Source organism: Calonectris borealis, chromosome 6 (genome assembly GCF_964195595.1).
Source record: "Calonectris borealis chromosome 6, bCalBor7.hap1.2, whole genome shotgun sequence".
NCBI classification, from domain to species: Eukaryota; Metazoa; Chordata; class Aves; order Procellariiformes; family Procellariidae; genus Calonectris; species Calonectris borealis.
Genome location: NC_134317.1, coordinates 34,775,846 through 34,796,994, shown reverse-complemented (window position 1 = coordinate 34,796,994; position 21,149 = coordinate 34,775,846).

Here is a 21,149-nt window from a genome sequence, read left to right as displayed (position 1 = left end):
CTCCTTTGCAATCGGGTTGTCTTTGCTCTGCTGCAGCCTAAGGTGAGCTCGCTGGATGATGGAAGAGGTGCATTGCCATTAGTCAAGTGCTTCGCCCCAAACAAGTATGATCCACCGCTCATCTGGAGTTACTGTCTCAGGACTGGTGCCGTGTTACGTGACTACAGGGTGTCCAGGTGGCAGAGCAGAGCAAGTTCTCCTGTATCTGCCTGCCAAAGGTAATACCGGAGCAGTGTTAAAAGCAGAGGCACGTCACAGGAGATTGGGTTCCTCACTCTTACATCTCCCCTCTCGTGGGAATTTGAAGACCTGAGAGAAAAGGATACAGTCTGCCGCCAAATGTGAAGGACATCTGATGTAGATTCTTGACCACAGGGCAAGGAAAATGGTTTGAGAGGTCCCCAGAGCTGTGGGACCCTGGCTGTGGGGTGTACTGAATTGTTCCGCTGCCCTGTAGGTATGTACCTGTGTTAACCCTGACTCTCTGCTCATGCAAGTCCACATCTAAACAGGTCGTCAAATGTCCTGGTCAGGTGCAGAGGGTGGGAGGCAGAAGAAATTCATGGGTTTTCAGGAGCAGCTTTGGAAACTGAGGACCTAGCGGAGCAAGTGAGCGGGAGTGAAGTGCAAATCTACTTAATAATAAAAATTATTAATACTAAGACATCGTTCCAATGCTTTGTGATAGAAGAAAATAATTAGCTTACAGCACAAACAAATGGAATATCATGGATGATTAAAATTATAACTAAAGCACGGGAATGACACTGGCACCACAGATGTCTCTGCAGACTATCTGAACAGTGCATTAAACAAGGTCAATCATTTCTTCATAATAATGGTATTTACAGTAACACAATGGGAATGCAAGGCATTTCACTGCAGTCAGCCTGGTGTTTTACAATATACTTACAGCATTAACATCCAGAAAGAATAGGTATGGTCTGTGTTGAAACAATGGTTAACGCTACAGTTCAATTTTCAGATGCCAGGCTTTAGTATAATAAGCAGCAGCAAAGAAAATGAAAATGAGGGAGGACGTTGAACAAGGGCTTTAAAAAGAGGATTTGCTATAGTGAGTTTAGAGCAGGATGATTTTGATTATGTTACTGTACTAGATAAAATGAAGCTGGGGGATTCATAATTATAAATGTCTATAATCCATGAAAAACAATTTAAAGATAAGGTGATAGAATATTATTAGCAACTTCAGGCAAAGCCTTCCTATTTGTGGTCATTATTAGTCGCCTTCTTTGGATCTAATTTAAAAAAAAAAGACAAGATATAGCTCTGTTTCAGCCCACAGCAGGAAAGGAAAAACTGAGATTTTGTTTTGCTCTCAAGGGCTAAACTCCCTCCTAACTGGATGATTTTTTTTTTGCGAAAAAGGAGGCTTCAAAATTGGGCTACAAATGTGTTAGTAGCCCTGGGAAACTTTAAAAGGTACTAGAAAAGAGTAAGGAGTGCCATCATGAGCCATGCCACACTCTGCAGTATTGTCAGGAGGTAATCAGGTGCTCCATTTCCATTTTCTCTTTTAAGGATAAACAGGGGATGCTCAAAGATATGAAAACCAAGAAGAGTTCAGTCAAAGAAATGTTCAGAATTAATTTGTGTAAATCCTTGTCACAAAGCGCCACTTTATCAAAGAGGTTGGTGTGGTGCAGGAGAGACTGTAAAGTGAAGTTCTTAGTCCTTGCCATTGAGTTATACCAGCCCCACGACATGGGGCTGCCTCTTCTCTAGTAGGTTTAAGAACTGCATTTTCTGTCTGTTTTTTTTTTCTGGAAGAACCAGAACCATTTCTTTTTTGTTTTATTCCAAGCACTTGGTACTCTTTGCTTACGATTTTGGGTTGCTAGTCTGCTCCGTGATGAAAGTTCCCATGTTCCAGTTACCTCATTTTAATAAAAAAACCCACCCAACAGATCAAATATGTAGATCTTTTCATCTGCTTTTCATTCACAGGTACAGATCCAACTGATAGTGAGGCTGAGCTAGCAAAGCTTCATTGTTTGTTTGGAAAAACCATGTCTCTGCTGTTCTAGTCTCTTCCCGGTTTCCAAGCTGAGCTCTGCAGGGCAGAGGCTTGAAATCAGCAGCTTCTTCTAAAAAAAGCCCCGGTGCCCTCCGAGGCTAATTCGGACAGTGCTGGCAGACGTGGAGCAATGCCAGGATCAGTCCACCTCACTGGTCACAGGAATAAATGCACTCCAGTATCTACCAGTCATCTCTCACTAGCAAGGCACAGGTGAAGGAGCTGCTTTGCATTGAGCCCTATCCAACAGTGTCACCAGTCAGTATGTCTGTGACCCCCCGTACAGGGGAACCATGAGTACTTTGCTGACACCACAGGAAGGCTAAACTTCTTGATTTTGGGTGTATCAAACATTGCTTTGGGCAGGCTGTGGGGTCAGATGCTGATCTCCTTTATACCAGTGGAACGTTCATTATGGTTGAGTTATTCCAAGCTAGAACGACAGAAACAGACCAGAAACTGGTGAGGTTTTGGCTGTGTTTCCAGGCTCGTCTACTGGAAAACATAAACAAACCCACATCTAATAGGTGCTTTGCCTTGCATACAAAGTTATCAGAAAAATACGGGGCATACAGAAGACAAGGGCGAGGGACCTTAATGATGCTGGTACCTCCTATAAATGTTTTGCCTGTGCCTTCAGAAGGCAGACCTTCCTTGGGGAAAAGGAAAAATGCATTATGGAATCCAGCTGGTTTTAATGCCCTTGAAATCTTTTAGTTGGATTTTTTAAAGACTAACGCGATGGAAAAAAATAGGTACGGTGCAGTACACAGAAAATGGGGAAGACGGCATGAAAGTGCTGCTAGGAGTGGTGTTCTCTGTAGAATAGCGGTGAAAGAAAATATAGGCAGGAGGAATCTTCAATTAAGGTAGTATAAGAAAGCAAATATTTGAGAACCAGTAAATCAACTAGATAAGGGTAGAATAAATGTAATTCAAAGACCAATTTCTTGTTGTAGTATGTTACAAACATCAGAGCGCAGGGCTGCATTTGATTATGGACTATAGAGTACAAAGTTGGAAAAGAGGCAGTAGCTCTCTTTAAAGCTCACTGAAAGATAAATAAATCACAAAGGTTATTGTATCATACTGTCAGTGAGGTTTTTAATAAGTAGGTACAATTATTTTAGGCATGAAGAAAATATAAGAAATATCTGCCCCCAAGGGCAGTCATTTTCTCAACAAATGTGCTGGCAGAGAAAGTCAAGCAGAGACATAAATATAATAGGATGGGAAACTATGTGCTGGGGAAAGGCAATCTGTGATGCTGTTAAAAGTGCCCAGTACAGAGAAGCAGATCCCAGTGGAAGACTTCCATAGAGGGGAAAAAGCCCCCAAGTTTTACATATGGCAATGAAAATGGGATACAAGGCGTAAAGCTAGGCATCAGTAAGTTCTTACAAAACACCAAACTTACACAGCATTGGAAATACGCTTAGGACGATCTCTGCAGTTGATCGGTGCTGGGATGGGAGGCGTTAAGTCCCACTTGCGTACATCAGGGCCAGTTTAGAGAGCCTTTGCTCTTACTGGTATATCTCGGGTGAATGAAAGCTCCGTCAGTTCAATTTCAGGCCAAGTCTGATGAATCAAAAGTTGTTTCCCAAGTAATGACTCCCCAGATAAGGACTGGAGGCTTAGAAGCATTAGAGAATATCCCTAGCAGCAATACGAGTACCAATAGAGGGGTTTTTAGTAGATTACCAAAGGAAGAATAACATTTATTTCTCTGTTAGGGAAAGTAAACATAAAGCAATGGAGAAATGTCTAAAGTAAAGAAAGATGAATGTGGCAATCAAGCTTTCACACTTAGATTCAAATGGTATGGGTAAGTGGGAGGATAAATTAAATGTACAACTTGAATTTTAAAACAGTCCTAGTGACTTAGGAGCACGCCAACTAAGCGCAGTCTAATGATTTACTGTAGAGGGCAGTCCATGTATCTTATTTACAGGGCGCACAGCAATTCCAGTCTCACACCAAGCTTGCTCCTGGCCTACCAATGAGAACCCTAAATTCTCTTGGTTGTTACGGTTCTCCATTTCTGTAGCTATTTCCGTTAGGTTTTATTTTGCAATTTTTTAAACCTGAGCATGGCATCTGGAGGGAAGAAATTTGTGGATGCTTTTTTTTGAAAAAAAAAAAAAAAAAAAAAGAAGTTCCTGAGAGCGCGGTCGTAACTCTGTAGCAGCCCTGTGATGTCCGGTGTGGGTACTGGGGGTACCACCACTGCCCACGCATGGACCAAACATTGCTGTCACTCTTTGTTTCAGGGCTAGTTTGCAGAGCCTGGCAGCGGCAGGCATTTAAGCACGGGAGTTGAGCATACTTACAGTTTGGGGAAAAAACCTCCTCTGTCTATCCCTTAGAAAAGAGAATCGCTGTGGTTACTGTAGTAACCGTGATCTCATCTGCCAGCAGACACCGACTTCTGACCAGTCAGTACTGCCGCTGTGACGGGCTGGACACGTACGACTGTAGCTAATCGGGCTTGGAGAACATTTTCAAAGTCATCTAGGCTACCCCTTTGCCCCAGGGCGTGACTGGCTTTACCTTCACCAGGCAGGTGTTCGTCTAACTCGGTTTTTAAAATCTCCAGTGATGGGGAAGGGAATGTTTTTTCTTGTCACAGCTGTTGCCTGTTTCATAGCCTGCAGCGCGAAGGGGATGGCATTTCCATACAATTTTTCTATTCACTGGTGTAACTGTAGCTCACGTCTCTGGTTGTTTAATGGATTGCACTAATGACCAATCATTTGGGTAGTGATCTTTGATTTTTGTGTCAGAAGCTAAGCTAATGCCTCCTTGAAGATATGGAAATTTAATGATCGCTCGGTGAGGGTAACTGGGTTTCTTCACGGACCCGTTTCCATCCGCCAAGCTGGATGCCATCTGAGACCTGGGGCTTGCAGGCAGTGCTTGGAAGAACCCAAAGAGGCTGGAGGCACCGTCAGAAAGCATGGAAATGAGATTCACTCATGAAAAGGCAGACAGGGAAAACAGCTGAAGCCATCGTCCTTCACGGGAAGGAGACCCCTAGACCTCCGCAATGGGGAGGAAGGGAGGGAGCCCGCAGCCCAAAACCGGCAGCCTGGCCAAGGAAGTCCAGAACCAGGAAGGGCGGTTGAGTGCAAAGCCCTTCAGCCCCACGCTGCTCCCACCAGAGAAGCCAGCAGAGTAGCCCCCTTAGGCCTTCGCCCAGCTGGGAGGGATGGTCCTCCTCCCACGCAAAGGGGCGGCCGGGGGAACACGAGGCTCGACCCGCGGAAGCCTCCCGCCGCGCTGTGGTGGGCCCTTTGCACGGAAGGATCCCCACCCGCAGATCAGACTCCCTCAGCCGTTCGGCTGAGTGACGGGATCGCCAGGCTTAATTTAATTTTTGACCGGTCGAGATTTGAGTGATTTGATCAGTGTAATTCTCCAGAGACAAAAAAAAGCCATTATTCCCGCTTCCCACTGTGTTTGACTTTGATAAAACAACGGGTTACTTATCACTGAGGTAAAGGCATCAGCTGACCGGAGTTTTCAGCTGGAGTATTGTGTGTTTAAATGATAATGGGGCTACGTGAACACGCAGCCCCTTTTTGTTAAAGGTGCCTCCTACCTAATGAAGTGTTACATAAAAACTCAATTGTCCCCAGATAGTTTTAGTTGGGAGTATTTGGTTAATACACAGAGCACCAGCTTATTAAAATGGAAGAAGCAAACAAAAATAATAATGATGAAAGGGATCCTTGATTCAAACCGATATTGCTCGCCTTACAGCATTGACATTTGTGTCAGTACCGTATTAGCGCTGATCAAATTTCTCATTCTCCGCTGCAATGTAACCAACTCCTCGGGTATAAAACTCCATTAATCACGGAGGTGTGCTCTCTGTGTCTGTGTTGGTGGGCAGATAAATTCGGTGGCGCTTTGCAGATCTGCTGGAAGAGAGGAGGGCATGCATTGAGCGTAGATGGAGAAGGATAAGCAAAATCTACTCCTAGATCTTTTTCCTTGACATTTGCTCTGCGCCAAGCCAAAGAATGGTTCAGAGACTGTAATTTTATTAACTATCCTGCATCATTTTGTATCATAGTTTTCATTTTAGAGCAAATGAAAGTGTATTTCTATGCTTAAGGCAACAGGTTGTGGGGGGCGAATTTCTGTAACTCTGCAGATTGTACTGGCATTTTCGCCTGCTTAAAATGGGAGTACGCTATTAAATTTCATAGTTGTCTTGGTCCTGAAACTGCCATGCTGTCAGCAGACTCTGGAGCCCTAAGTCTGCCACAGCTCCGCCACGGACCTCTTGCATGATGTTGGGTAGGTCACTTCATTTTGCTCTACCTCGTTTCCCCCGTCTGAAATGCAGCAACAGCCCTCCCTGCATCCAGAAGGCACAGCGTTAATAACGCCATGATCGTGAGATAGATCCAAAGAAAGAACTTGTGGGCGTGTTTTTTTAAATATTCGGGTTTCTGAAGCGTGTGAGATGAGGATGCGCTGCACGGGGCGGACGCCAGCGTTGAGGCTCCGCACCCTGTTCCTGGCTTTCTCTTCTCGGCTCTACGCACGCCCTTGGAAATGCCGCTCGCTGTGCGTGCCATCAGGAGGCCGCTCTGTAAATAAACGTGCATTTTGGCTGCAGCCTGGATTATACGCATGGGGAAACTTCACTCTAGGGACCCTTCTTCCCAGTAATCCCCCTGTCGTTTTCTAGCGCCTGTGCTTCTTATCCCAGTGACTGGCTTCCGTATAGTTTGCCCGTGCTTCAGCCCCAGACGTTGCGTGGGTTATCTGAAGGGGCTGTGTCTTTGCGGAGGTGGTTTCAGGTACTAGAGCATTTAAATGGGGGGGGGTTTACCTGAGGGATCGCTTTTATTTAAAACTGATCATACCTCCAGTCTCTTCAGTTGCAAAGCGGTGACAGTACTTCTCACCTCCTGACATAGAGCTCTTGGTAATAAAAATGCCAAGTGTTGTTACCGCGTGCGGTGTGACAGGGCTCTGCTCCGTAAGACAGCTCAGAAATCTTTGGTTGTCCATAGCAACCTGAAGGCACTGAAGTATCGGCCTGCACGTACGTGGGGGTCTGAAATGCTGCTGTTGCTGGCGGCTGCTAGGAAGAGGCTCTCTGCTTTGTCCCTGCCTTGGCGTTCTCCTCATCGCTCCTACCCACCCCGCAGAGAGTGCTGCCCTTGTCAGCACAGCGGTTTTACCAGGGTGCTAGTCACCCTCCCGAGGAGCTGTGCCTTCTGTACCGTTAGGGAGAAACCGGTATCGAGGCGACGTGTGCAGGGAGGTCCTAACCAGAGTTAGCCCCTATCCTGCGAAGACGTCAGTGCTGTGATGTCCACCGCTACGGAGCGTGTGACAGAGCTGGAGCCCTCACAGAAGACCGCTGAGTTCTCTGGTGGTGGATGCATTGCAAAAGGCAGACTTTCTCTTAGGTGAAAGTAGGAGAGAAAGAGAGAGCGAGACCAGAGCCATTTTGTCTCACACTCTCAGGCCACAGTCTGGGCAAAACCCCTCTTCCCTGTGCCACAGCTAACAAGTGGGAGGCCGGGCAGCATCCCAGGCTGTAGCCAAGTCACTGGCCCAAAGTAGTGGCTGTGTGACATGACTCAACATCGCAGGGTTCCCCCTCCGCTGCAAATGTCTCAAATTAACACATTGGGTCACCCTAAAGCTGTTCCTGACCTTGTCAAAGGTTGCGCCCCTCCTGTACTTCAGAAGACCCACGTGCCAGCCAGCGAGTGCACGCTCTGTCCTGGTGCAGGGTGTTGTGACAGCCCCGAAAGGGTCACCGCCGTGGGTGCTTCATCACTCCCTGTCACCGCCTCGCTCCTCAATACTCCGCTTTGCTGGCAGCCAGAGCCTGGACCGGCTGCTCAGCTTCACCACTTTTGCAATATTAGAGTATGAAGACATTTTCAGCAGCTTCTGTGCTTTTGGCAGCACCCACTCCCTGTTGTAATTAGGCTTGGGTGTCCTCCAAAATGGTAGAAACTTCAAAAGCCCCAAGCCTAACGTTGGGGGAAGGTAGGTGGGGCTGTCATCTCCAGACAACGTCATCCTGGGAGTCTTTCAGCTCCAGTGACCAGTTTACATATTCAAGGCCTGACACAGCAAAAAAGAGACTTACGGTCCGATGGCTTCAGTCTTTAAATCCCTATTTCTACCAGTAATCATTTTCCTGTGAGTAGGTGCTACTCATGCAAGGAGTGCTCTCGGCTTCAGTGGAGTGTCTGTGCGCTGCTGCCTTCAATGTAAACTAAGATTGCTTTTGGCATCTGTGGAATCCTAAAAAACTAAAACAGCAGAGCGTGAGCCAGGGCAACGGGCTTTATAGACCCCGGAGGTCAGGCTGGAGTTTACATTTGCTGCTGGCAATTCCGGGGGGTCGCTAGCACAGGCAGAGCAGATGAATTTCCTTTCTGACTGCAGAATAAACACTGCGTGGGGGGTAAATATTAAAGGAATTACTGTAACAGGAGTGGAAAGGGAGGAGGGCTCCTTTGTCAAACGCAGAGTCAAAGGATGTCCGTTTACCTGATGTCCCCACGTAGCAGACACTGCTTATTGGAGTGTTCTGGAAGTCAAGAGATAAAGCCTTACATAGGGACAGCCAACGCGCAAAGACGACGAGCGCTCTTCCAGCTTTTCAAGTTTCGTGTAATTGTGGCCATTGCTAATTTTCCTACCGTGATGGTTTAACAGTTCTGTGTCTGTGACTGCGCAGCCCGATTCACATGGGAAATGCTTCTTGGAGCCTAACAAGCGCTAAGGTGCACATCCTCCGCGCTGCCATGGCAACGGCGGGATGCAGGAGAGCTGGGAGCTCTGTCTGCTAGGAGCTGCTGCACCTTGGCAAGAGAACTGCCCTTTGGATGTCCACATCGGTTTAATTACCGGCCATGGAAACTATCTGGTGTCTAGTGATCGATTCTTCAAATCACTGATACTTCCCTGAGCAGAATTAATCCTTTGGGTGCTGGCTTCAGCTGTGTGCTGGGCCACCTAGCACAGCAGCGTGCAGCGGGGGGGAGGCGACTGCGGTGCTGCGCACGGGCTGGCAGCGTGCATGCAAAATTGTCGGTTTTGATAAGGAAGCCCGGGGAAGCTTCACTGACGCTGTTCTGGCTTTCAGTGTCAGATCGCGGATTGGGTTTTTGTGCTGCTTTCCCAGGCGTGGCCGGTGGCCGTCCCCTTCCCCGCCGGCAGGGCGCAGGCAGGGCAGCTCCACACCCTGCTGCCCTCCCCAGGCAGGGCTCAGCGGCCCCGGGCTTGGGGCAGGAGGGTTGGTAACAACAAATTTTGTCCCACGGAGAACTCTGGTACTTTGAGACTTATTTTGCCCCAGGGGAAGGACAAAGACAGTCATTTTCCTTGCTGAAAAAGACCGTGACTCTGAAATGCTGAAGCCGTGTTGGCCAGGTCAGCCTGGCGGAGAAGTCCCCTGCCTGAGCAGCGGCAGTGCCCACGGGAACCGCGGCTTGGATGCCCCGTGTTCTTGGTTCTCCTCCGTGGCCCAGATTCCCGGCAGGGCAGCATCTCCTGTGCTGCCTCCTGGCCGGGGAAGCCACACGAGGCCTCTGTCGCTGCAGAGAGGGGGCAGCGGGATGGAAAATTTAATGGGGGAACACGGTCCATGTAGGAGAATGGGGCATGAAATAATGTAACTGTAGTTCCTATGAAGTACTCTGGCAACTTGGGTAGATACCCGTTAATGCCAAGCTGAACCAAAACCAGCTGGGTTTTTTTTTATTCCATTTGATAAACTGAAGCAGTTTGACTAAATTCCTGTGGACCTGAAACTGTTTTGCCATATCTTTACTCATGCTTTGGTAAAAATGAGTATTTCCCAATCTTAGGTCTTGACACTAAAGCAAGCAAGCGTTTCGCACTAGCCACCACTGCCGATTTCAGTTGCTTGACGCACCTTTAGCAATGGGGTTCCACACCTCTTGCTACTGGGATGAGGGGAGTGATGGTTGATAGAAAGCCTGGGGCTATTTATAAAGCCTTTAACCTGGTCTGCAATTTGCACACCAAGTACCTCCATGCCAAATCAACCCCATGAAATGAGAGGGTGGCTATCAAAATGATGCTCTTACATCATTCTTACACTTCTCTGCTGAGGTGTTGGGTAAACTGTACCTGATGACTCTCCCAGGACAAGAACCTGCGTGACCATCATGCCAGACGGAGTGGCTTGCGTGACATCTGCTCCACGTGAGTTCTCTGCACCTTCCCCTGGTGCATCATTTGGCTGAAAACAGACAACACGTTGCTAATTACGTGTTGCTCTGCTACCTGCTAATTAAGGAGAGCTGCAAAGTTGAGATGCGTGTTACCTAGCGTAGGGACCACCAAATTCAGTGAATGCGGAGGTGTTTTAAAGATTTTAATAAAGCGAGAGAACCTGGAATGGCTAATACAACAGTGGGATCTTTCTTTTTTTATCTTCTTCAGGATTTACTGATATTCCTGTTCAGAAATACAGTGATATTGATTGGGATAAATGTATGTAAATGTCACGGTTCCTAACTCTAGGGAAGTGAACACACTGTGGTAGGAAAAGCCATTTCTTCTTATCTGGCTGGAAAAGAAACCCAGTCCTGTTGGCACAGACACATTTTAGAAAAATAAACAGCAAGAAGAGAGACGACGCCGTGGTTCTGCAGGCTTGCAGAAAGGCCGTCAGAGGAGGGAGCTCCCTTGCTCTGCAGGCTTCAGAGAGGCCGGGGGGAACTGCAGGAGTGGCTCCCGGTGCTGGGAATTCAGGGGGGTTTCCTGGGGGTGAGCAGCCACGGTAGGGGCTGTGCTGAGAGAGGGTTTCTGTTGGGCTAAACAAAACCCTTGATCTCAGCAATGTGTCCTTGGTATTGCTCGATGGTCCCTGTGCGTTGCAGATGGACATCTCTTTGTTATGCTGGACTAGCCACGATTTCACCTTGGTAGCTAGGCTGACAAATATCATGAGGAGTTTTTCTTAAAATAGCATGTGTGTGTTGCTATAGGGTTTCGCTATAGTTCCAATATAGGGCTGGCTTTCAAAACCAGAAAGGTGCCATCAAGCTTCTGAAATTAACATCTGGTTAAAGCCTGGCTTGTATGAACGTTTTAAGAACTCTTGTTGTATCACGAGATAAAAATGAGCTTGAATGTGGAAAACCTGAACCCCAAAATATTCACAATGTGCGTCATTATGTATCTTCTTTTACGTGGCACCTGACGACAATCAGGATCCAACTTATTTAGGGGATTATTGAACCGTGTTATTGAGGTGTTCGTGTCTCTCAATTCTGCATCACAGCAGCTGAAGCACAGGCATAAGGGACTGATGACTAAATGACTGTATAGACAACGAGCGGATGATGTGCCTCCTAATGATCCTACGGGAAGTAAACAAACCAGACAAAATGGAAGACTTTCCATGGAGAGACGTATGTCCCAGTAAGTACTTTCTGAGTCGGACTCTGCACGTGTGAGCCCATGTGGGAGTGAGAGGCAGATTGACTTTACCCAGACCTGTAAAATGCATTGAGGCTATCACAGAAAGAACTTTGCATCAGGGAATAAAGTACTACTCCTACTCATGTCAGTGGTGAGATCAGTTTGGTAGTTTGCTGTTTGCTTGCTTTGGAAAGAAATAGCAGAAATTGCAACTGGGGAAATACAGATTGTACTCCCAAATCTAGCAAGTCCCAAACTGAGAAGGTACCCACTTTCCTTAATATCTCCTCATCTGTTAACCAAATATAATATCCACTAATTTACAATCACTTCAAGAGGTTAAGTTAATATACCATCGATAACATGCCTGGATTCTATCCAATGGAAGATGCCACACAGGTGTAAAATATTGTACTTCATCAGTATTGCAAGGTAAAAGTGGGTTGTTTTGCTAGGATTTTGTTTTAGTTTACCTAACAATATTTTAACAGTGTATGAAACAGTAGTCTAACAAATCTGTAGTGTAGCTTACTGGAAAAACTCCCTTTTGGTACTGGAAAAACTCCCTTTTGGTACAGGAAAAATCAGAGAACCCAGCAGGACCTAAAATACTGCGGTAGAAGGAGTAAGACAAAACTTTGATAATAAACATGTATTGGCTTTAATCTTTCACACTGAAGTTCAGGATACACACACGCCCAACAGATTAAAGACTTGGATTACACTAAAGCCTTCATCATATGAAGTAAATCAACACGGCAAGAACCATACTCTAGGCTCACGGTCATCTGCCCAGCAAAGGCCCTGCCAGTTAACCATCACCTGGCGTCTTTTACGAGTTGCCTTCAGGTGGTTTAGGAACATCCCTTTAGGAACTTTAGGAACATCCCTTTTTTCACTATCGTCATTGGGACTACTTGCTCCATAGTTAGTTTAATAGTTCCAGAGATGTGAGAGAAAAAGAGAACCAAATTTCAAATTTGAAGTAGGGTCCTTCAGATTTTTCTTGCTATTGTATTCAGACTTTGGAGCAGAGGCTAAGGGTATTTTTCTGCAATGGCTGGGTGGAATTTTTAAGGATCGGCTCCTCCTGGAATTCAAGATGCCAGACACAACCCTCGGATTGTATCAGGTGGAGGTGAATATCCACATACAGTAAAGATGACTTACATAAAACAGTTGGACTGACACTCTTCTATTTCTTTATAAATTACAAAAGAAGCTTGAAATATCTGTAATACAAAATAATTTTCGTGTATGCTAACATTTCAGTATTGTCTAGCTTGACTGGAGAACTTAATGAAACTACTGCATCAATAGATAATACAACTGCAAACTGAACAACCTGGAAGAATTTTTGGTCCTCCAGCTATGTAAGATTTTTTTTAGTTATGTTTGCTTGTTAAGCTTAATTCCGATAATTAATTACCCTTTTGCAGAAAATATATTTTGTTAAGTATTATCTAACACCACCCTGCAGCAAAGATGAAACTCTTAGAAATGCTTTAAATATAACCTCAGGAAGCAGTATACTTGGCAGCACTGTTGTCTTTGTGGTTAAAAACACAGAAAAAATGAGTCTGTACAAGAATCAGATTTTTAGCTCTCCTTTATATATATCCGAAAGTAACAGGAAGGGAACGGAGTGACTTGCTACACAACGTGAAGACAGTATCTGATATTTTACTATTATTAAAGCCTTTTATTGGTCAAGGAGACCCAGCAGAACAAAAACAATAGTTATTTCATGATAGTACAGCTTTACAATAGCAGAAACATACCCAATTGGCAAACCCCTTTAAATAAAAGCAGTGAAGGCATCTGATGCCTTGGGATAATAATCTCCCCAGCAGTGCCAGTGAGGAATCACTCTCCTCTTTCCTAAAGTGAAGCTGCATTCACTGAGACATCTGATAGATCTTTTTTTTTTAAGCGTGGGTAAAATCCCCTCTGACTACGTGGTGCCTACTCCACTGGCATTGCCTTCTCGGAGGAGCTCCCAGGGACTGCAGTGAGAACTAAATCAGGCCTCTAAAGGTTAACCTGCTGGTAGGCGTAAGATGCCAGGAGGGAATGATCACCCGGCTGGTTTGCAGCTGATGACTGAGGCTGGTAACCTGATAGCCTGCTGCTTTCATGCCTGGGGTTTCTGCGGGATCATACGGAGCTGGACGGCTCCGTCCCTGTTTATGTCCCCATTTGTGCAATGCCGGAGCAGCTCGGCGGTGTTGCCCTCCTGAGTGCATGCCTTTAAGTCTGAGTGCAACACCTATTTCCGAATAACTCGCAGTGTGGATGGTCCTATTCTCAGCTGCCCTGCCTGAATTATTCGGGAATATCCAGGAACCTGTGTTCCTGAACGACATGTCAGTCATCAGCAAGTCCAAGAGCTGGGAAGCCCTAGGAAGCTTTCACTGTACTCCGTTTATTTCTCCATTCCCTCCCACACCCTAACACAACACTGGGCAACAATGTAGACTACAGTAAAATGGTTCCTACAAACACATTCTCACTATGAGTTAGGTGTTTTTTTTTTTTTCTGTTTTAAAATATCCCAAACTACAACTTGGTTTGTTTCAAGCAGCATCTTCCTAGAGGTGCTCATCAGAAAGGATCGCTTAGAGTACCCATTTGATTTCACGTACATCAGTGGCTTTCAGGAGGAACGGTTTCCTTCGTTATCCCATCTGGACAGGAATGTTGGTTTTACATATGGTCAGAAAATGGAAGTAGAAATGCAAAAGCTGTGGCACAAAACCTCTTCGTGTTGCCAGTGGCACTTGAAATGTGCCGCAGTGCCAGGCTTGATGTACTGAAAGAGCATTTTTTATCTGCTGACCCTTTTTGGCCCCGGTGGATGGTTCTTAGGTCTTTTCCTAACGTCGCAAATAGGAGTGATAATGTGCAGCCTATAGAAACCTGCAGCAACTGTTAGGTACTCATTAGTCACTGACACAAAGCTTTGCACATCCGAATACATCTACAGGTGCCACAGGGAGAAGGCAAAAAAGAAAAATGTGTCGTACTCTGAGGTAAACAGCTTGATTCCCTATTAGTCTGCAGGAGGCTGAATTAGTAATTTATGAAGCACGATGAGATTTGTTTAGTCCGCTTAGGATTTGTTTTCTGCTGTTAACACAGAGCTAAACAACTGAGACTGTGTCTACATGCTCTTCTGCAGATACCAGCCTGCTCCGTGCCCAGCGCCTGCCAGCTATAAGCCGCATCACCGGCAGCACGGCCGCGTTGTTTGCACAGCACGGAGGGTAGGGCTAATATTCCCACAGTTACTCATCCCAGCACCGCACCCCCCTTTTTCCACCAGGTGTTGCAGCCGCTTCTGACTTGTTAGCGAAGCTGTCTGCCTAACAGGAATGCAGCGGTCGCACATGGAGCAGCGCTGGGAGGTCAGGGAGGAGGGGTGGTGACTACCTGGGGCAGGGTGGGGGTCATCACGTCTTCATTCAGCTCTGTGCAACTGCGAACAAAACGTGGTTCCTCTGCCTAGGGAACAGACCTGCCAGAAGACCGGGGTTTTTTTTCCCACCTTTAACACACCCTATTGCTTATTAAGATTTGAGAAAGGTAGAAGTTCATATTGTTAAGACCACCAACAAACTTTCAGGAAAAAGCAGATACTGCTACAGAAAAAAAGAAAAAAATCCCAAAAAAACAACAACATAGAAAAGAAACCGAAATCCCCATTACAAAAAATAAATCCAAACCAAATTAAATCTTCAAAGCCTCCTTCCTGGACATAAATCCCCTATTTTTCTTTTGAAGGTCAGCACTAGGTGATGCAAGACCAACACTGAACTTCCAGCCCATTAGCCTCTGTGGAGCCAGCCGGCAGACAGGGTGGTGTGGTCTGTCTGCATACCTCCTCCAGGCAGTGGAGAAGAGGTGAGAAGCAAAACCCTTCCTGGGGTGGAAAGAGTTAAGAGATCCTCCTCATCTCTAAGGGCATGTGTAGCTGCTATGGGGGTGTCATGGGACAAACTCGTGGGTTAGCCTGCAGGAATCACCCCTGGCAGAGACAGGGCTGGCAAAAGGAGAAGGCATTCGCAAAGCCTTTTGAAACCTTCTGTTGCCTCCCTTGGCTACAACCGATAGGAAAGGGCTCGCCTTGCTGGTATTTTAAGGGTTTCTGAGCCACTTCAGACAACTCCCTAGTGCTGACTGCCCGGTGCTGAGCCAGGGGTGTGTGTGAAACAGGTGACTCAGCTCACTCGGGAACAGGCAGAGGTCTGTGCCGAGCTCTGTGCCCCGCTGGAACCGCCTTCTTCCTCTGACTTGAAGCATTTGCCTCTTGTATCAGCCAACCAACCATGGCAGCGGGGCTCATTTAAGGGATCACTCCATGTTTTTGTTGGTGTAAAGCTGGTATCTCTTTTCCCTATGTAAAAAGGAGTTACTGTACTGGTTTAGGTGACGGTGAATGGTGTCCTCGTGAACAGAGTGGGAGTTATTCTGGCATAGCTACAGTGGGAAAGTGCTAATCCCCCCATCTGCACTTGTTAAACCTTTTAAGTAAAGACCAGTCTGATGAAGGAGCAAGGCTGTGAGGTCTGGTTTTTGCTATAGCACTCGCTGGAGACCCAAGAAAAGCAACTGTGAATGTTAATGGACTTAAAGCCCACAAATCTTTGCGACTTGTTGTGCGTAGTCCTTCGGATCTCTAATTGAATAGCTGAACAGGCACTAGCTCCTATGCTGACCATCTGTATGGGGCAAATTTAGACCCAGATTCCTCTGGTCCAAGCCCAGATTCACAGCTGAGCAGGAAAGTTGCCCTAGAATTGCCCCACATCAGGGATTTCATGTAAGTCATCCTACTGATGTGTGTGGGATTAATCAAAAGAGGGAAGTAAAGAAGTTCCATGAACGCCTTGCAGAACTGAGTCCCCAGATAAAAACATCTGCTAAAATGTGTGGAGCCCGGGAAGAAAAAGCTACGTTAGTGCTGTGGGACATGCACGCGGCTCCTTTGGAAAGAATGCTGAAAATTCAGAATGTTTACTTTGCAATTTTTTTTTTTTTTCCTGTGGTACATTACAGTGCCCTACTACTCAGTCTTGCAGTCGGCTTTCTTAGCTAACAGCTAGGTAGGCAAAGCTGCCTGAAATGTCGGCGTCAGACACCTGGCAGTCCTTCCTGCTTCAGGCATCGTGCAGGCACACTGCCCTGAGGCGGGGGGGCAGCAGGCAGCTCGGACCTCTGTTCCTGAGCCGGGGACAGCACCAAATGCTTGAAAGTACCCCCACCCCAACAGAGTGGGGATTCCCCACCGCAGCTGTCCCACTGACTTCTGGCTGAAGTTCCTCTCAAGCCTGTGTGGCTTCCCCATATTTTCTTGGGGAAATCCTGACCCTGATGGCTGAATATGGTGTGCTCAAGAGATGCTGAAGGCACCGAACCACTGTTTTCTGGGGTCTCCAGAATGCCAGACTGGCTGCCAGCTTGTTAAATGGGCGCTGAAGTGTCATCAGGGAGCTGAAGTGTTGTCAATGTTAAAAAACAGCTGACCAAACCTGTAGCTTAATTTAGGAGCTTGTCAGACGCATGGTAATGGCCTGGTAAGGTTTGGCTGAAGATGCCATTTGCAGGCTTCTGTACATTTTTAATCTCTGTGTACAATGAAATATTAAACATCGGCTCTTTCTGGCAGATTTCTTGTGGGAAGAGCTACTCTGGGACTCCAGCAGCACTGAATACTGAGCAACTGAAAGAAAAGAGGGAGTTTGGACCAATGTCTCTGCTGGCGTAACTCCATTACAGCCAGAGGGTGAAATCCCAGCCCTGCATGGGATTTTTGCCAGACTTGTGACTGCTGAGAACTCTTTTAACAACTCAACCCCAATTTTGCTTTGGACTGAAACCTCCCCATGAGTCTTAGCCTACAAACTCTTATATCTTGCACACAGAAGAAGAATATTCTGCAGCAAGCAAATGAGCTTGGAAACGGATTTAACTTCATCAGTGGAACCCCTGCTGTTCATTGCGGGCTAAATCTGGCTTGTGCGGTAAGACACTGACTGAGTGGCACACAGACATTCAACTCCCTCGGTGATGGAAAGGCTCCTGCTTTGGCTGCGGTCACAGTTTATTTGACATGTTCCCTGTTGCCCCTGTGAACTGCACGAGCAAAGTTTTGGTACTGTCTCTCAGTGTGACCCACTCATGCAGTCAGTGCTCACTAACGTATTTTAAGACCAGGTTATTGCAGGAACCCTAGATACCGACAACGCATCTCTCTCTTCTCTCTTTCCATTGCATATTGCTGTCGTGGCTTCTGGATTTCTTTTTAGGCCTACCTGTTGTTACAGGGTATTTGCGAGTCTTCTGGAAGCTCTTGTGGCTGAAGATACACCTGCATCAAAGCCCCCTGTGCTCCTCCTAGTTGTGGGAGGCTGACTGCTCCTCCAGTGAGGAGGTCAGAAAGCTGGTGCTGACCCACACCTGTGACTTGATAGCCTATGGTTCTGAGGTTAAAAAAGAAGCAGGAAAGAAGATGCTAGAAAAACAAAATAAGTGAATAATAATTCTGGTTTCTTTATCCATTATAAAGAAGCAGGAGAGAAAAACTGTTTGGCTTTGCAGTTCACCTTCACAGCAAATAGGAATCATTCAATCTCTGCTGGATAATACCAAGGGCACTCTCAGGGGATGGCAATTGGAATGACAATTAAAAAAATATAAGCAAGATTTTAAATGTCTCTTCGAGAAACAAACAGAGCAAAACTGTTCATCAGTGGCGGAACAGACACTGTAGACACTGTCTTAAAATGAATCTGGAAGGAACATCTATCTCCCCAATAATAACAGAATGGATGACCAGCTCTGTCTTCCCAGCACAGTCCCAGCCCCTTATGGATACAGAGGGAGCTTGTGACCTTGCCTTCCTACTCCACATGTGAAGCTTTCTGGAGTTCTGTGTCGCTTTTTGCATTTGAGAAGACAGATAGGAAATACTTCACAGAATCACAGAATCGATGAACTCGGCTGGGACCTCTTGTGATCATCTAGTCCAACCTCCGTCAAGCAGGGTGAGCTACAGCAGGTTGCCAAGGACGGTGTCCAGTTGGATTTTGAGTATCTCCATGGATGGAGACTCCACAACCTCTCTGGGCAACCTACTCCAGTTTTTGAGCACCCTCACAGTAAAAAAAAAGTTTTCTTGTGTTCACATGCAATCAGTTCAGTTTGTGCCTCTTATCCTGTCAGTGAGCACTACTGAAAAGAGTCTGCCTTCCTCCTGCCACCTGTGCTTGATTTCCTGCTTGTTGGGATGGACGTTCCCTGAGCTTGGAGGAAAAGCCAGCCAGCTCTTCTGGACCCCTATGCTCTCCAGTACCGTATCAAAAGCAGATCTCTGAAGAGGCCAAAGTCTGCTCTTCAATATCAGAGTTGTGGTCCTGCCTTTTGCAGGACTCTCCCCTCTCAGGATCCTGAACTCCCCAATTTCACGGTCACTGCACCTAATGCTAACCCTGCCTTTATGTCCCCAACCAGTTCTTCCTTGTAAGTATGAGGTCCAGGAGAGCACTCTTCCTTGTTAGCTCCTCGATCACCTGTGCCAGAGTTGTCATCAGTGTGCTCCTGAACTCTCCTAAATTGCTTGGGCCCTGCTGTATTGTCATTTCTAGTTTAAACGTCTTCCTACCAGCTTTAAACTTAACCTTAGTATAAAATAAATCCACCTCCTTCTGTGCTCACTGTTGGTCTCTGCACTCCCTGCTGCAGGCCTGGCGGCGCTGTGCTGGCTGATGAGCACCAGCTGGCCCGGGCATGATGTGTTAGGAAGGTGGTTGCGCTCACTGACACAAAGGTAGCCTGACTGCCTGTTTGCAAGTATACTGACTACCACAGCGAGGTGGCTTGGTAGCCCAGAGCTGGCGTCCTTTGCACCTCTCCCAGCTGCCTTCCTGGACAGATGTTCACTTGAAACTACCTTACCGGTGGTAGATGACTAGAAGCATGCCCTTGGTGAAGGGTTTTTTAGTGTCTTCTGCTTTTGAGCTAACCACTTTCGTGACTTCCTCTCTGCCCGAGACTTGCCATAAGGTGAGTATTCTTTTCTTTTTTTCTTGCAAAATGAAGGATTCTCCTCAAATCTCCAATGAGATTTGCTGTATGATCCACCTTCTCTTTTTTCTCTCCTCCTAAAAAGTCAGAACACAAGAGCTGGGACTGGTTGTGGAGGTTTTCCATAGGGTTGCTCTCCATGAGGCAGAGCAGCATATGGCCTTCAGCTGTCCTGTCCCAAACGTTTTAGTCCTGAGAGTCATGTTTTGTTTTGGTAGGGCCCAGTGAGTGACCCGGGACAGGGTCCTACTGTGCTTGGGCTGAAAACACAGGATACAAAATGATTGTTTCCCAAGCGCTCTAAATAGATGGGGCAAACAAAAGGTGGAGAGGAAGGCAGAAAAACCCAATCTTTATGGAAAAATTTTACCAGTTCTACAGATAAAAGTCTTTTTGTCCAACCTTTGCCAGGGACACTGTCATTCCTGGAGTTTGGTTTGAACTCTTTCCTAAGTGACTAAATTAAAGCCATTCATCTACTGACATAGAGTTGATCACTCTGAAGGTTTTAGCATTACCAGATTGAAGTTATAGAGCCAGTCAGGAGAAAGGCCACCGAGCGAGTCTGTCATCCCCCCAACTGCACCGACTGAAGGATTTGGGACAGAAGTGGATTAAGCTCTTGGGGGCTTTAAGCAAATTCTCCCATGGCTTGTGTTGCCTTCCTCTCAGATTCTTGCAAGCAGTACATTTTATTCCGAGCACCGAGTTGTACCCAGCAGGGCTGCTCCACTGCCTACAGATAAGCATTGCACAACATTTGTTGGACCAGAGCTCCAGTGTGGTAGAACGCGTGGCCAAGCATTTCACAACTGCTGTCATCTATGGATTTCTGCTTACAGAAATAGAAGGGGAAAGCCCAGCTAGCTAAGTCTGGCTTTGAAAAGGAGAAGCAAAGTGCACATACGCTGCTCTGCTACTTTTCCTAAGGGGGAGAGCTGAATTATAGAACCACCTGCACGTCTTTGGGCTGTTCTGTGGCAGGGAGCTATTTTCTCAGAACCCTGAAGCCAAGCATGTCACAAGGCTTAGGGGGCTTGTCGTTGGTCCACCACCTTGATGGTTTTCCCCTTGGAGAAGCTGCCCTCCTCCCATGTCTGACGCAGCCTGTAGCCAAACTCAGAGAGTAACGTGTCTCTGCAGGCAGCGCCTGGCAGAGTTCAGAGTGCTTTGATGGCCTTTTTAGTGCTCAATAGGATTTAGGCTCACATTTTTAACACAGAAAGGATCAAAGCATGGTACTGCATAACCCTAAACTTTCCCTACGTCCACCGAGCATTTGGTTCCAGGAGCATTATGATGTGGTGCAGGCCCACAAAGTCACAGGGTTCCATACAGCACCACTGCGCTCCTGCTCCTCCCTCTGGCCCCCGCATTGGCCATTTCCACTTGGTGGAGACCAAAATCACATTTCCCCTATATAACATCACAATTTCCCCTAGCCGATGTCCCAACGGATGCATACTTCTCCTAAATATGTACTTTCTCCTCAATGAGGGAGACCGGAGCTGCTCGGGAATCGCCCTCCAGGAAACCTCTCTGACAAGACGCCCTCGGTGTTACAACCGTGCCTTAAAATGGC